The 17,656-nt window shown below is 38.2% G+C and overlaps 1 protein-coding gene across 3 annotated transcripts in view; it reads right to left on the minus strand.

Moving 5' to 3' along the window:
* TNR (tenascin R) overlaps positions 1-17,656 on the minus strand; it is a 685,145-nt gene that overhangs the window by 397,758 nt on the left and 269,731 nt on the right. The window contains exon 1 of one of the 3 annotated variants that reach the window (XM_074308428.1): positions 4,306-5,091. The exons of the other annotated variants lie outside the window; for them this stretch is intronic. The gene's annotated coding sequence lies outside the window, so the exon portion shown is untranslated. Of the gene's footprint in view, positions 1-4,305; positions 5,092-17,656 lie in introns of those variants that run through there. 3 annotated transcript variants of the gene reach the window in all.

The following is a 17,656-nucleotide window of genomic DNA, read 5'->3' on the forward strand; positions in this document are numbered from 1 at the left end:
AAGGTCAAGGAACATTTAGAAAGTCTGAAGTTCATGAGAAACAGATATAGGACTTTAAAACATTGTCCCAATCACATGAATTCAGAACCAAATAGCTCTTTATTGTTCCCTTTCCTGAGTCTCTCTCCTAGACAGTTTTAGGGGAGAAAGTATGAAACATAGGGATAAAAGAATACAAGGTTTAGAGTCAGTGAAATCCCATCTCCATCACATTTACTACTTGTGTGACTATGGGCAATCATTTTAACTCTCTGGCCCTCGGTTTCATCATCTGTAAGATAAAGGAGAAGTAGACTGGATAATCTCCAAAGTTCCTTCCATCTCTAATCCTATGAATATAGTTGGTTGAAGTGAACAGTGGGGGAAAAAAGCTAGCATTTACATGGTGCTATACCCCTTGTGAAACTTTAAAAAAAATCACTTCATTTGATCTTCACAACAACCCTATGGTGTGAGTGTTATTATTACCTTTCACTCTTCATCTTCCCTTTGCTTTTATTTTCTTTCTAAGGGCCAGCATTTGGTTCATCATTTAAGAGATAATGTTATCCAAGCAGACATACCACAGAGCCTACCCTGTTTTGTATATGGCAGTAACTTCTTTTTTTATCATTTTAACCAGGCCAGACTTTTCCTTCCATAAACCTGACCATCTTAGTCCTAATTGTGGTGTTCTAAATTCTCCCATAACAACTTTGAGGAAAAGACTTCCTTACTAATGAAAGCATAGTGAAAACTTGACCTAATTGGTCAAAAATTTTTTTCTGAGGCTTATTCCTGAGTTCAAATTCAGCCTCAGATTAGTTGTGTGACTGTGGGCAAGTAGCTTTAACCCTGTTTACCTCAATTTCCTCATCTGTAAAATGAACTGGAGAGAGAAATGGCAGACCATTCCATTGTCTTCATCAAAACAAACAAAACCCAAACGGAGTCACTAAGTATTGGACACGACCAAAATGACAACACAACAAAAACTAGGATTTGTATGGTACTTTAAGTTTTAGCAAGGCACAAGATTATTTCATTTGAGCCTCACAACAAATTTGTGAGGTAGGTGCTGTTATTATTTCCATTTTATAGACATTGGAACTAAGGACAAATAATTGGCTCAGGATCACACAATATTAAGTGTCTAAGGTCTCCCTGTCTTCAAATTCAGCATTTAAATTACTGGGCCATCTTGCTGCCCCTGTTTTCTTTTTTTCTCTTTTCTAGTTAATTATCAAGACCAAGCCAGTTGGTTGAAGGCCACCGGCTGCCCACATTCCTCCCTGCCCACAAACTCCTAAAAAGGCATTTTCTTTGGGGAGGGACCAGGTCCATGAAGTTTCTAGTCAGTATCACTAATGATCCTCTCCTTTCAGAGAGGAGAAGTCCTTCTGAAAGACTCTGTGGACCCATTTTTCATAGTCACATAGATGTCAATGACCTTCTATGCAACATGGTGGGCTGAGAGTTTTGTTTTTATACAGCCAGCCATTTTCTGATGCTCTTCTAGCTGGGAGAAGAGACTCCTTTGCGAATTGCTTCCCAGTAAATTTATATGGCCTTGTATGGTTCCTGTTGGTGGGCTGGTGCCCCACTGGCAGTAATGGGGAATGTACTAACATCAAAAAGTCACTAAAATGGAATTTTGAGAGCTGCTGTATTCCAAGACCAGTGGAGCTCAGCTGGGTGTTTTTCTCTTTCAATCTATTTTCTCATTCCTGACGTAGCCCATTTCTCTCCTCTCTCTCTCTTTCGTTCCTCGACCCAATCTTTCTTGACCTTTTCCTCCCCGTAGGGCTCCCTGCCTTCCTTCCTCCAGCATGAGCCCTGTTTGTGGCTCTCTCCTGATTTCCACTAAGCTACAATGCTGGAAACGGGCAGGGCAGGAAGAAACCTTCTCATTGGGGAAATCTCTGACAGTAAAGGTTAGTAGAGATGCGAGCTAATGAACTACAGAATATTGGCTACATCTTGCTTGATTACTCTCAGAAAATGTAAAACCATCTTTCAGCCATGACTGGCCATTTATCTGTGGGAGTGCTCATTGCAACACCCCCAAACTCACATTTATCTCTTGCCTTCAGGCTCCAGTCAAGGTTTCCAGAAATTAGTAATTCATCACTGAGCGCAACAGCTACTACTAGGATCCGCCAGACAAGGGGAAAAAAATCTCTGTATGTCTGTGCCAAGGTGCTGTCTTTCAGTGGCGATGTCTTCATGTTGCTTCGTAGAAACGTGATAGCATCAGCTGCAAGTGTTTGAAACTGCCAGGAATAGGGGGCTCTGATCATTTTTCTGGCTTGAGCCAGTGAGTGGAAGGACAGAACCACAGCAAGCCATCAACTGAGCTTTCTGAAGGATATATGGCTGTCAATAAGGAACTGAGGGAGGAGGACCTCAGAGAGATGTTTGCTTTTGCTGCTCCTAAACAGGAAGACTCAGCTCATTTGTTGGAAAGAGGGCCAACTTGCTCCATTCTGAAAGGGTTAATGAAGAAGTATTTGGATGGCATAGTGGATAGAATACTGGACAGGAAGACTCATCATTTTTCCAATTTGTTATCTTTATGACCCTAAGCCAAATCACTTTACACCTTTTGCCTCAGTTACCTCATCTGTAAAATGAGCTGGAGAAGGTATCTTTGAGAAAAACAAAAAAAACAACAACAAAAAAAGAAAAACAAAACAAAAAAACACCAAATGGGGTTACAAAGACTGAACAAGTATTTGGGAGATAAGATAACACAATCCATTTGAGGCAAGTATTATTATCTTATTCTACAGTTGAGAAAACTGAGAGTCAGAGAAAAGTGACCTGCCCAAAGTCAGTTAGCCAGTAATCATAGCATTTTTGACCTCAAAACACTTTCCTGGGAGCCCAGCTGTGTGTCCAGGATAGTTGCCCTAAACTTTCTCTGTCTTGACATTCACATAAATTTCAGCACGGTATGAATCAAATGGATGGATGTTTGAAATCAAACCCTTCAAATGTTACTTGTTTAGTCATCAATTTATCCTAAAAATTGTGGAATCTCAGGCTTTTCCTGGCCGCCTTGAAAGCTACAAACAGAACTGGGGACCTTAATAAAACAAAACAAAACTCTGTGGATTTGGTTATTGTTGCTTAACCTCTGGATTCTTACCCATGTTCCCTTTCTGGATTAAGATTATAGTATTATCTGGGCCGCTAGATGGCTCAGTGGTTAGAGTTCCAGCCTTGAAGTCAGGAGGATCTGAATTCAAATCTACCTCAGACATTTAACACTTCCTAGCTGTGTGACCCCAATTGCCTCAGGGAAAAAAAAAAAAAGATTATAATATCATCAATTCAAGCTAAAAGGAATCTTAAAGGACATTTAGTTAAGTCATCGCATTATACTGATGACAATCCGAGTTTTAGAGAAATTAAGTGAGTTGCCCAAGACCAAACAGATAACAAGGGTAAGCAAGATTTAAATTGAGATCACTGGTAAGAAACATCTAGATACTCTTATTTATAAATCACTGAAATGATTATTTCCTAAAGAATCATGGTATCATTGGATCACAGATTTGGAACTAGAAGAGATTTTAAAGACCATTAAGTCCTTTTTCCTCCTTTTTACAGAGAAGATTTAGTCACAGGACCCTTAAAAGGCTTGTCCTGGGATACAGAGCTAGTAAATGTCTAAGGTCAGATTTTAAACTTAAGTCTCTCTTGCCTCAAATCCCATGTCCTGTGTTTGGTTTCTCCAGTCATTATATTCACAGGCCATTAGATATTCTTGTTTGAAGAGCTACTTCTTTTTCCAAGTTTAGATTTCCCCCAAGATTTCCTAATTCAGCTCTGTGTTTGGGGTATATGGCATTACAGTATCCAATAGTATGGCTGCAGGCATAAATCCAACATGTGACAATTTCCTTCTCCCAGTCATTAATTTCCCCCCTTTCCGATGCTTTACAAAAGAGGCTGAAAAGACTGGGATTTTGTTGTTGTTTTTTATTCTTTTATAGCTCTATTTCTAATATCTTCTTAGAATCCTCTCCTATGAAAATCTTTTCATATCCAATGGAAAATTATGTTGTCTTTGATCCTGAAGCAAATCCCTAACAGCCCTTCCCCTTGTTTCTAATTAGTGCTCTTTCTATGGTAATTAAGACAGGAGCAGCTCTGTAGTATGCAGACAACTTAGGTCCAGGAAGAAAAAAAATGCTCACCACCATGAAGTAAATCCAAGAAAGACCCTATTAGCCGATTTGACTGTACTTGATATGTTGGCACCTTAAAAAACAAAACACCACACAACTCAACACAACACTACAGAGAGCAAACACTCACCTCTGAATGAAATGCAGTGCAAAATCCAGTGAAGGAACTGATGCAGTTCTGAGAGTGGGAATAATACATCATCTTACCAAGAATCCCTCAGAAAGAATGATCTCCTATTCTTCATCTCATCTCGTGATGAGAGACTTGGAGAAAGAGGTCACTTCCAAGAATGTATCTTGGAGATGAACCTGTTTTTCCTCCTTTGCCAAAAAGTTAGTAACCTGGAATTCTAAGAGTAGCCCAAAACCTGCTGCATATGTATTCGATTCACACTAGATTGGTTTTGGCTCAGCAGGGAGGAGAGTTAGCCGTGTATGTTTCCAGGCAAAACTTGACACTGCCAACTGAGCCAAGATAATAACAGATCTATAATTTCCATTTTCACCCTTGGATGTTAGCATGTGTTCCCCTGTGCACGTGTGTGTATGTGTGGTAAACAAACAAAAAAAAATTGGGTTTCACCTGTCCAAAAGGACTCTGTTGATTTTTAAATTCTATTTATTTAATTATTAATTTTTAAAAGAGAGGCATCCTGTCAAGGCTGCCATACTATCCAAATTCAGGCCAAGAGTGCTCGGTCATAATTTCTTTTCTTTTTTCTTTTTTTCCCATTTGTTTGTTTCAGTAAATTGAGAGATAGCATGGGGCTTTATTTGTTTGGAAATTGTAATTATTTTGGGCAATTTGGTAATTATTTCTCATGCAGCTTGCTATATTGTGCCTCCTCGTGGGGAACTGTGTTTGCCAAGAGACAGGGGGCCCTGTGTGTTACGGGATGCACAGTGACTGCAGGCATTATAAACAACAGCCCAGGGGCCCTGATGCAGCCAGACCACCTGGCCTTTTATTTTAGCATAGTTTCAGAAATATGGCCAAACCTAAGCCCCTGGATACCTGAGCATTTGTGGTGGACTAGCAGATGTCCTGGTCCCTTGCTTTGACTGCAGTATACTTGTCCATCAGTTTGCATGGATTCCCTTATATCCAGCTAAGGAGTTCACTCCTTAGCTTAGTGACTTATTCTTCTCTAGTATTATAAATAACAACAAAGATGTATTTATATGGCAATTTAAAGTTTGCAAAGTGTTTTATATACATTATGCATGTTCTGTTCTCTACCCATTTGCCTTTGCAATAATTAGAGATGTCAAAGGATCTTGAGAGAGAGGTACCATAGTCATTATTATCTTGGATTTAAAGATTATAAAACTGAAATTCACAGAAGTTAAATGGTTTGCCTAAGGCCACACAGCTACTACACATTAGAGGCAAAATTTGAAGAGAGAGCTTTATGACTTTTTCTGTCCAGTTATCCACTGCATTATGACAAGAAGGGGAGCCAAGAATTAGGAATTTCAGAGAATTTGGGGTAAGGGAGTGAGCCTGTGTTCAAGAGAAGCAATCTGTCCTAGGGACTTATTTTATGTGAGATTTCTAGTAGGAGTGGAAGCACTGAGAGTCTGTGAGGTAGTGTATATGGAGGAGAAGGCTGGTACTCAGACTGAAAACCAGACTGGAAAGCCATGATGTTCAGATCCTGGAGTCTACATGAAGGGCACATTCTGGAATTCCCTATAATCTCTGGAAGGGAAGAGTGAGCATCAGGAAGGCATAAAAACCCTGAAGTTATGGTGTATAAGTGAGAGCAGCCTCATTGAGACAGTGATAAAAGACAATAATGTTCCAAATCTTATGGTACTATGAGCTTATTTCCCCCATGCAACTTGTTTTTTTTCCTCACCATTCAACTAAACTTGACCTCTCAAAGGTCACCAATGGTAAATCAATAAAGCCTAATGGCTTGATCATCTGCTCTTTTGCTTCCAGGATAATACAACCTCTTTATTATACATCACCAACTGATACTTTCATTTCTCTTAATTACTCCTCTGCTTCCCCTGTATTCCACCGATATAGGTCTTCCCTAAGGTCTACCTATATTTGGCCCTCTTCTCTCATTCCTTCCTTTCTTTTCCTTTCTCACCTGACCTCCCCATAATGCCTTTCCTTTCCTCCCTCTCTGCTCTTCTCTTCTCTGCTCTGTACATCTTTTCTTTCAGTTAAGTTCTCATGACTTAATTTATTGCCGCTATGTCAAGGACTTCAAATTATATAGCACTATTTCTGACTTCTTCTTGAGCTCTAGGCTCTTTTCTTATTATATATTAGACATTGAGTATCTGACTCAATAATATCTCAAATTCAGAATCTCAAATATCGAATATTGAATATCTAAAATTCAGAATATAGAAAACTGAATTGATCACCTTTCTCTCAAAAAACTTTCACTCATCTTCATGAGTTTTCTATATTTGATAATAATAATAATAACAATAATAATCATTCACAGTCGGCAGAGTGTTCTGTGGGAGAGACAAGAGACAGCAAGGACCAGCATGTCGGACCATAGACACCTTGACCATCATTTTTGGGAAAGTCTAGGACTTGAATTCAAGAGTGGGAATAAGTGTTCCCCAAACTACCAGATCAGCTTCAAACTGCAGCCAGGGAGATGAAGGGATGAATCATTGCGAAGAAGGGTTCAGCCTTTCTCATCACCTTCCGCAATAGCTGGTGACAATTTCACCAACAGACAAACATACAGTTAAAGGAATCTTGGGAATGGTAACATCTCTTACACTACTGGTTCTGCTTCCACCCAAACTTTAAACCTTTCATCTGTGGAAACAACTCATGTGTAGAAGGAACCAATTATCCATAACTGTCAACCAGCTGCCACCAAAGGGCAGGAAAGCCAGCTCACTGAAGGAGGGAGCAGGAGAAGAGAATTTATTCACTGTATGATTATTCTCTCTATCAGTACATCATGAATCTGTAAGTCATCATATTCAGAACTTTGATGTTATCTTTAACAAAGAAGGAGAAAGAAAAATTGTCAATTTTATTTCTTGTATCTGTCTACTTTTTGCCAATTCTACCATTCAGATCATTATTTTCATATAGCAGGGTTCTGGCAATTTTCTTCTTAAAAGAGCCTACCTGCTCATTCATCCTCTGTATTTCTGCCATGTTAATTTTCCTAATGTACAGATTTTTTCCATAGCACTGCACTGATCAAACACTTTAAAAAAATTCCTTATTGCCTACCAAATAGAGTCTAAAATTCTTAATGTGATAGTCAAAGTCCTCCTTTATCTGGTTTCATCCTCTTCTTCTAGCCTCAACTCATACAAATTATACAATCTATACTTTTGCCATACTAGACTATTCCCCTTCCCCCAAATGCACTTTTGCATCTTATACCGCCTGGTTTTTATTATGATCATCTCTATTTCTAGATTAGATCCCAGTTTCACCTCATATTATATTTTTAATGCAAGGCCAACTTCATATACTATGTTTTTCATAAATAGGAATGGGGATAGTATTTGGATCTAAGATTCATTGATACAATTAACTCTCAGATGGAGAAATTTATTTGAATTTGACTTTTCTCTTTTTCCTATTATCTAAAATGAAGCAGGTAGGGGAGATAGGTCATCATATATTCTATTGGTGTAGAAATACATGAAAACTACAAAAGCTTGACCATAAATCCAAAGAAGAAGGTCCCATCTTCCTTGTAGTTTTTCTTGTTTCCTTTTCTAAACATAGAATAGATTCTTGAGAGCTCACTTTCCTGGCCTAAGAGAAGAAAACAACTGGAGCAATGGTTTAGTGTCTGTAAAAGCACACAGAAGCTCCATGTGCCTTCCCATATGGCCCTAGTCTGAGCACAAACCACACACATACATACATACCCACATCTATCTTTCTTTCTTTCTTTCTTTCTTTCTTTCTTTCTTTCTTTCTTTCTTTCTTTCTTTCTTTCTTTCTTTCTTTCTTTCTTTCTTTCTTTCTTTCTTTCTTTCTTTCTTTCTTTCTTTCTTTCTTTCTTTCTTTCTTTCTTTCTTTCTTTCTTTCTTTCTTTCTTTCTTTCTTTCTTTCTTTCTTTCTTTCCTTTCTTTCTTTCCTTTCTTTCTTCCTCTCTATCAATATAGTACTATTCCTAAATCCATAATTCTTAATTACAGGAAGGGAAAACAAATGTGATCCTGAAATCAAATCTCCTGTACACAAAAGGGAGATATGTGGGGAGAAAAAGCCTTCAGGCATTTAGTTCAAGTATGATCCCACATTCAAGAGTTCAAATATTTTGGCCTTCTAGGGAAAGAAGGGAGGAGGGGATTCTCATTAGTGGGCCTCTTAGAGAAGATCATTTGTAACACTCCTGAAGCTGAAGAATTAGTAAAAGATTAAAATTATAACATGAGGAAGGAGAAAAATTGTGATTTTTAAAAATCTGATTTCCCTGAATTTTTCAGACACAGAGGGCCAATGAAAAGGGGATTGCTTGCAGCAGCCCTAAAATGTGTTTATTTTCTGGAGCAATTCCAGACTACATCATTATACTACAAGCTTTGGGGACTGTGCAGAATCCTATGGGAGATAGTAATTCACTGGAATATCAAGATATTGCCCTGATGCCAACCCCAAATTCAGGATCCTTCCAAGAGAAATACAAAACATAGGATGGAACTACCAATGTTGGGAGGAGTAAATAGGTCTCTGTGAGAGTAAGAAATTTTCCTGAAATAGAGAATTGTGTTGATTGTTTATAGGTTATTAGAACTGCCTATATATATTTGCTACATTTACATCTTCTATTGAATATCCTGTACCTTGTTTGCATTTGTTGCCTTATGTGCTTAAATGGGCACCAGGGCCACTATTCATCCACATGGTATATGTAAACCATTATCAGAGATTTCCCAGAGTAAATTGGAGTGAATGGGGAAGATGGGTTTAATATGTCCATTTATTTGTGGGTAGTCCTTGGAATCATTTTCTGTGAATATGGAACTTGAGGGTTCCTAGGCTATGTGTGAAATGTTATTTATTACAAGACAAAAATTGTTGTTTTCTTCCAGCTATACATTATTGCCCCAAGTGTATAAAACCTCAGTACTAAAAGACTGATGATGACATTTTAATAAATGCTATGGTCTCCACCCATCTACCTTTGCCATTATCAGAGATGTCAAATTTAGAAACATTTATATGTCCAAGACCTACTTGAAACCAATGATCCCAAAGTGCTAAACAGATTTGTCCTGGACTTGGATTCTGCATCCTTGGAGCAGGGCTCAGATAATTTAAGTGCCTCTTATAAGAGAAAGCAACTGAAATTCAATAGAGACGAATGTAAAATATTGAGCCAGGGAGCTGAACCATGAGCAGGGCAGGATTCTAAATGGTAAGGTTATAGCTGAATGACTAGGAGAAGGGAAGGGTGGGACACAAAACACATCCAAGGAGTTCTTGCAGAAATACAAATCCCAAGTGGGTTTTACAGAAAACAAGCATTGGAATGCTATTGAGCTGCACTGACAAAAACATGTAGTTTTTGCATTATGGTAGGTTAGGCTGGGAAACTTCCTCTTGGAGCAAATGAGCTAACAAGGGACAAGGGAATTTGGCTGGAGATACAAAACTGCCAGTTTTGAGCTGTCTTCAAGAATCAACTTTTTTTTCCAGACTGTCAGACCTAAAACATTGGAATGGAAATATCTAATAAAGACTGGAGACCATGCCTGAGTCTATGTGATGTTTCAAACAACTAGCCTGTTTGGGGGATTCAGTTACATTGCTAGAGTTTTGTAGAGAAATTAGTTGAATTAGCTGTTTGATTGACTAGTCAACTCAGAAAGAGAGATCTGTCTCATTGGCTTGTCATTTCTGCTTAAGATGGCCCACCAGGAAATAAAATAGGGCTGAGTGGAGAGTATATAAATGTGATATGGAAATAAAGGCCAGGGCTCATGGTTTTTTCCCACCCTACACTCTTTCCTTTATCTATGAATTATGATTTTGAGGTTTGACTATGAATGGCTATGGGAGACATTTGTGCTTCCTTAGTTTGGTGATACAGAGAACAGAAGGGGTGAGGAGTAAAGGTAAGGACTTGCTAGAGCTTTCCCCCAAGTCCCTTTAAATAATGAGTCTAAACAAGCAGTGGACCTCAAACTTTTTAAATAGGGGGCCAGTTCACTGTCCCTCAGACTGTTGGAGGGCCCGACTATAGTAAAACAAAAACTCACACTCTGTCTCTGCCCCTCAGCCCATTTGCCATAACCCAGCAGGCCACATAAAGGTCTTCAGTGGCCGTATCTGCCCCGTGGGCTGTAGTTTGAGAACCCCTGTATAGAGTGTCAGAGCCCACAAAATAATAGTGTGAAGCAATTCTCCAGCAGAAGATGACCTAGATGTAAGCAGGAAAGGTCTGTTGCACCAGGGTGAGAGTGGAGCACAGAACCACAGAAGCCATGTCAGCACAGACCGGACCCCAATAAACTAGAAGATCTTGGAAGCCTCTGAATCAGTACCAGCAGTGGAGGTTTCCAGGCTTCTCAGGCGCCACAGACATCAAAGACTAGGGTCTATGATGCCAGCAGGAAAGACTAAAGCTGATTTTTCCAAATCAAAAAGCTTGAAAACAAACAAGCAGACAAACAAATAAACAACCAAAAAAAAAACAACAAAAAACAAACCCTCTTCCCACTAGAAGATTTCTTGTTTTCTCTTGTTAGGCTGTTTTAGGTCATAAATATATTTTGCCTGATCAGAATCCACCAATAATCAATAAATTAGAAAACTGTTTTTGGATAAATATTTTCCTTCTCAATCTAATGGCTTATTCATCTTACTGTCCTCTATAGGGGTTTTTAGCACATGAAAGCATTGTTAAAAGACTCACTAATAATTACCCTTTACGATAAAGACTTCAGCATAATCACAAATTTCTTACTGTGCCATCTTACTGTACTCTCAGGCCCTAATGAAGACAATAGCCATTACTTAACTAAAAACATAACAGTAAGATGAAAAAAGAACAAATGGTTGACATATACATTAAATACACTAAAGTCTGGGACTTGGCGAAGCACTGCTGTGTGAATACATTAGAAAACAAATATGCTAATATTTGTAACCATCAAATAAGTGCCACCATATTGAAAACAAAAGGAATCTGGTTATTTTCTAATTACCAAAAAAGACTTCTTGAAATTGAGACAAGGGATTCAAGAGTTCTGTTTCATACAGGGCTTTGTGGTCTTCAGGAAAGTCTCAAGAAATGCAAAAGTTAAAGTAGATGGGTGGAAGGAATGGTGTGTTTTTCTTGTAATGCCTGAGAAACTGAGGCAAGATAAAGATTAGAGAGTTTTTAATATTTTATTGGAAGGGGAGAGATTTACTGGGACCAAATGGATCCATGGTTTGGTCCCAGGGCTGAATGAGACTATCATCTCCAAGAATGCATCATCCAGCAGCTAAAGTGAGTTCTCAATGACATATTTATACACAGTAGCTAAACAAAGGCAGGAGGTGGAGTCCAAACTCTGGTGATCAGGAATCTCCAGGCAGGAACCATTAATCTGGTTCTAACAGAGGTTAGACCTCAAATGGGAGGTAAGATCACAAATTCTAACAAGCTGGGAGTTAAGAAAGTGTCTGGCTAGAGACAGAAAGCCTGGAGGCCCTCTTTTTGAGTTTATACATTGACAATCTATAATCTCTGAGTTATATCAGTCTTATGAACAGGATGGGGGTTGCACCTAAGGGGATTGAGGCAGAATAATTAAGGAAACTGGGGCAGAACAATTAGGGAAACTGAGTCAGGCCAATAATGGGGACTTGAATCAGGACAATAATAGAGAATTGTGGCACAACATTTTCTGCTTTTCATTTCAATGGCTACTACAGGCTGAAAAAGGAACTGGGGTCTGAGAAGGCTTTTGTAACAAGAGATTAAATTGACCATTTTAACTCTGGAACTAATAGTACAGAACCATGGCCATTTAAAATGTCCCTTGAAGTCACCTGCAAATATTAATTTGGTTAAAGGGGCAAAACTGAACTCCATTTTCTTTGCTTCTAGGTTTAGTGCATGTGAACTTGCAATTTACTAGTCTCCTTTTCATTTAAGTTTTTCAGAATAGCTTACTCCAGTTCTCCCATACAATGTCTATTCTTCTTCTCTGTCAATCTCTTCAGATGATGCAGGAAGTTGGTGGTAGAGTCTATAATACCAGAGGCTATCCCATTTCTCATTCAGCAATCTTACCTTCTTCCAAACCCAAATTGGTTTATAAAATGATAAGAGAAACATCAAGTCAAGCACCCCAGTAGCACATATGAGTCATGGTTCTTTATTAATTTCAATTAATCTGTAATTACCCAATTAATATATCAAATGTTAGCTAGCAGCCCAGAATTCTTAACAAAGTTTGGTATTAGTTGCATATGTTCATGCCATTTTTGATTCATCTGTGATGTCTTCATTTAGGGAGGGAGACTGAATTCAATCTGCCAGAATCTGCCCTGGTGAAACAGATTGAGTTAATAAGACTCCTAACTCTAATTAGTTCTCTTTTTAGTTTGCATGTCTACCTCTAGTCTCCGTTCTCTGCCTCCCTTCTGATTCTTCCCAGTTCTTTCCTTTTTTCTTTCTCTGACTTTCTTCTCTTTTCCTTTTCTGTCATCTGCCTTCTCTCCATATCTCCACCCCCCACTTTAATTCCCGACTCTAATTCTGTCTCAGTCTCTCTTTTTATTTTTGTCTAATAGTGACTAGTTTGAAGAGAGCAATACCAAAGGGAATGAAATAAAACCAGAAATTATGATGTAACACTTAAGGCTAAAAGCTGAGATAACTTTTCTATTCTAAGGGCAATTATTTTATATGGTTCTTACTCTGAATCTCAGCAGAGATTTTTTTCACCCCACAAAAAAGAACAAAATAGAACTGCTAAGCAACACCTACAGTTTTGTTTCCTGGTATCATGTATAGTAATTTATTGCCTCATTTTGAGTTGATCATCTTCATTCCCTCCTCCCTCTCCAGGTGACAGTATAGCCCTGAAATGGTGAGTCTATAAACAAGGTCAGACAAACCAGTGAAGGATGAAAACCAAAGATTGACCTTTATAAATATACAGTACTGTATTTGAAAGAATCTCAACTTGGGAGCCAACAGCTGACAGAATAGGCAATAAGCAATAATACCACCCACTTAGAACCATTCAACCATTCTACCAGGCAGTGATTTCTCACTAAATCACAGTCCAGGAATTATTAACTTTAACAGCACCAGTGATGTTTCCCCTCAGTTCCTTGTGTCCCCACCACCCTGCTCAATATCCTCTTTTTCACTTTGGGAGAACTCTAGGTGTTCTTTGTCCTCCCTCTACTTTTCCTGAAATTATCCCTCTTTCCCAGGGATCTTCACCCTTGTTTGAAGAGGCTATCATAGAGATAAGAACCAAGCACCTTGGCCACCCTTAACAACCTTAGTTTTTATTGCTTTCATCCTCCTTGGGAAAATGAACATTTCTTGTATGTGCTATTTTCTTTGAATGACAAAGTAGGTGGCTTCTTAGGTACCTGGACACTCAACATGTGCCTCCCAGAAAGAGCTAGAGGCAACAGAGTGATGCAAAGAACCTCACAGGAAACATAGAATCAGAAGTGTTGATTTAGGAACCACACAGGGGTCTGGAAGAACCCAAATGTAAAGGAAGTTCAGTTCAGGATCTAACCTTTGAATATATATTCATCGCTCAATGAAGAGGAAAAGGTAGAGGAAGTATCTCCAGAGATAAGTCATCAGTCACCTTATATATTTTAAAAGACAGGTACAGAAGAAAGCAATGGCAGTTAATGGAAGATGGATATGCATGAATTAGTCTTATAAAAATCAAGAATAAAGTACTATAATAATCACGTCCAATAATAACTGGAATGCTAAAGTTCAGAATGAACTGAGGCTGGTGAAGAATATTAGGGACAAAACCAAAAATCTACTTGTTAGTTTTGAGGTGAAGGATTGATTGATTTATTTTACTTCCCCTTTCTATAAGCAATGAGAGCATCAATTCAAATTCTGAGCCTACAGAAGGAGGTACAGAAAGAGTTGTACTTTTCCTCTTAGGACCAGCACTATGTATCAAAGCCCTAGGTCATTTTTTGTGTGAATGAACTCAAAATGAAATCAGGGATCATGCAACAGCTCTTTCCTCTGCAAAATGGATTGTTTCCCATGAGAACTAAAGCCCTCACTCTGGTCTCATTAGCACAAGACTCACAAACTGGTAAGTTCAGTCATTCTTCAAACCTGAGCCTGGGATAATGGTCAGTTTACTTTGAGCAAGTATGGAAAACAGTTTTGTTTTTTTCCAACTTAGTGCTTTTCCTTGTCCTTTTTATCCCAAAGGATGCCCTTAGAAGTGAAACTTCTTATATTGACTATAATGTAATTTACCTGACCTTCATATCGACAAATTCAATCAAATCTTTTCTAGCTTTTGCCAATTGATTAATCAAGAATTAAGTGCCTTCTCTATTCTCTATACTACTGTGCCAAGAATGGAAGAGGAAGTACATATTCACATGCCATGTATTCTCAATTGGAATAAAATATTACAGTCAGTACAATACATCTCCTGTGGGAAGTCTTAGGTCAGTTATGAAGGAGGGATGTTTGAGCTTCTGCAGTAGAATAGAGCCTGGAGAGAAAAGCATACATTAAATTTAAATCCAAAGAAGAGAAATCCTGAAATATCTACCTTGTTCTATCAGGATTTTTTAATATGGTCTTCAAATTATGGCCGGTGTCAACTGCTCTGGATGAGTGAAGCCATACCATTGTCATATTCTAGTTGAGGATCATTGGAGAACCAAAAACTGCTGTAGAACCCACAGAGAGCTTTCTCAGAACTGAGAGGCAAATTCTGACTTTTGGTACAAATTACATAGAGGTTAAAAAAATGAGATGAATCTTGATGGTCAAATGTTTTCCTCTGCCATCAAACTCAACCTGGCTCTTTTCCCTCTTCTTTCCTTCATCTGGGGCAGAGGCTGGCCTTAGTCTGAGTATGTATAATGATGGTAGAGTTTTGTTTATCATGAAAAGACTTATGTACCAGATAGATTTCTTGTCCTAGAAAGCTAGAAACTGGAAGAAATCTTAGGGATTATTGATTGTCACCTTATGGTAAGAAGAAGGAATTGAGAGCCTTTTAAGTTTCAAGGACCTGTCCAGTGTCACACAACAAACTAGCAGCTATACTGGATCCCAGACTCCTGGCTGAGTCTAATGGCTTGTTCCATTACACAGATGCCTTTTTGACAAATAATGACAAAAAAGTGCAATACAATCTTAGTTACTACTTAGATCCAGGAGACTTCAGAGAATCCTGAGGGCTTTTATTTAGTCAAGTCATGTCAGTATTTATATACATATGCCATCTTTACAATGGAGACAAAATTCAGCACCCTGTCATCCTGAGGGCATTAGCACAAGAAACACAGGTAGAAATTGGGATATAATGAAGCATTTATTAAGTCTAGATTTATTTTGTTAATTCAACCTAATTAAAAACATAGAGAACCCTTGATCATTCAGGGATTGATTATTTGGCTTATTAGTGATGTTTGGCCCTCCTCCTGGAAGATGTGGTTTATTGGGCAGGTCTCTGATCATTAACCACTTCTTTCTTAGGGATTGCTGAGCTCCTCTCCAGCCTGGTCTTTGCTACATTTACTTCATGTGGAGACTTTGCTATTAGCAGTCCTTCTCTATCCACCAATGAGTCTTAAAACTTCAGTGTAATATGTTTGAGTTCTAAGTGACACATTTTAAGAACTTTGATAAGCAGGAAATGTGTCCTCCAGAAGATCCAGAAGAAGGGATTTGAAGTGTTCATCCTGAAGAAGTAAAGACTTGGAAAGATATGATAAAAATGACTCCAAGTATTTGGAGGGTATATAGAAGGGGTAGACTTGTTCTCCTTACCCCTAAAGGGAAGAACTAGAAAAGATGGATAAAGAATTACAGAAGAAATTCCAAATAGAAGCTAGGTGGTCATAATACAAAGAGCACTGGGCCTCCAGAATACATGAATTCAAATTTAGTCACTTAACTGCTATCTGACTTAGTTTCCTCAATTGTAAAATAAGGATTATAATATCCAGAGGTTGTTATGAGGATAAAATAAGACCTTTATAAAGTGCTTTGCAAACCTCAAAGCATTATATAAAATGCTAATATCTAATGATAATAATAATTATTATTATATAAAAAGTAGTAGATTTCCTATCAATGAAGGTTTTCATGCAGAATTCAATGGTCAGCCACTCACTGGAGATTCTGTAGAGGAGATTCCTGTCAAAGTCCGGGTTAAACTTGATTTCTAAGGTCTCTTCCAATTCAGAGAATTTATAATTTTGAAAAGTAGCTCGAGGATTTTCCTTTGGCTTTTCATCTCTCATAGCATGCCAAATCAAAAAGGGACTTTAAAGATAATGTAGTCTAGCCTTCTGATTTTACAAATGAGGAAATAGAAACCTAGTCACATGGATATTAAGCATTAGAACCTATACTTTGGGGTTCTGATTCCCCATACTGGGATCTCTCTGCCATAACTACTGTTCTATCACTCAGTCATTTAATTATGAAACCTCAGAGTTGGAAGGATCACAGAGTAGACTTAATTTAACACACACACATATACATATATACAATTACACAAAGAATGATAAACCCTTAATTAGGAATATGAGGAACTGAGTTCTAAGTCTATTACAGTCTTGATGAAAAAGTTTGGTAGGAGAAGTTATTGTGTAAAATGAGATGTTGAGATTCCCTGAGATTTCATTTCTCCAGACCACCTCCTGTTTTAATCCCCTCCCATTTATCATAGGGGATAGTATCCTAGAAGCAGAAGCATTTGGAATTACAGCATTCTTTTTACAGATGAGAAACTGAGGTTCATGCAACTTGACTCAGATCACATAGATTGCAAGAGATAGAATCAGGATTTGAAATCAGATTCATTGGCTCCTAATCAAAATCCACTACATTGTAATAATTGTAATTGTAATTGTAATTACATTAATTGTAAATAAATAATACTACAAATTCAGTGCAAAACTTCAATTTTTCTAGCAGAGCAGATGTGTTGGGGGTTAGGCAAGAACTTGGTATCCATCTCACTAGTCACCCTGGGATTATATGCCTCCAAAATGGTGGCAAGCACCTCCTCACCCCCAGATAAATGCTACCAAGTTCTTACCCCTTGTAGAGACCATGAAGTAGAAGTGACAGCTTCTTAATAGCTACTTTAACAGTTCCTTCCTCTCCACAGTCTGTAGCCCCTTATTTAGTAAATATTTATTTAGCCGTCTGAAGTATGATGATGAATCACTGTCGGTTTCCTTTAAATAAACAGGCCTGACCTCGGGGTTTTCTTTTCCCATGAATAGCAAGTTTATACCTGTTCCCAGTAATTGTTTAAAGAGC

Source organism: Sminthopsis crassicaudata, chromosome 4, assembly GCF_048593235.1.
Source record: "Sminthopsis crassicaudata isolate SCR6 chromosome 4, ASM4859323v1, whole genome shotgun sequence".
NCBI lineage: Eukaryota > Metazoa > Chordata > Mammalia > Dasyuromorphia > Dasyuridae > Sminthopsis > Sminthopsis crassicaudata.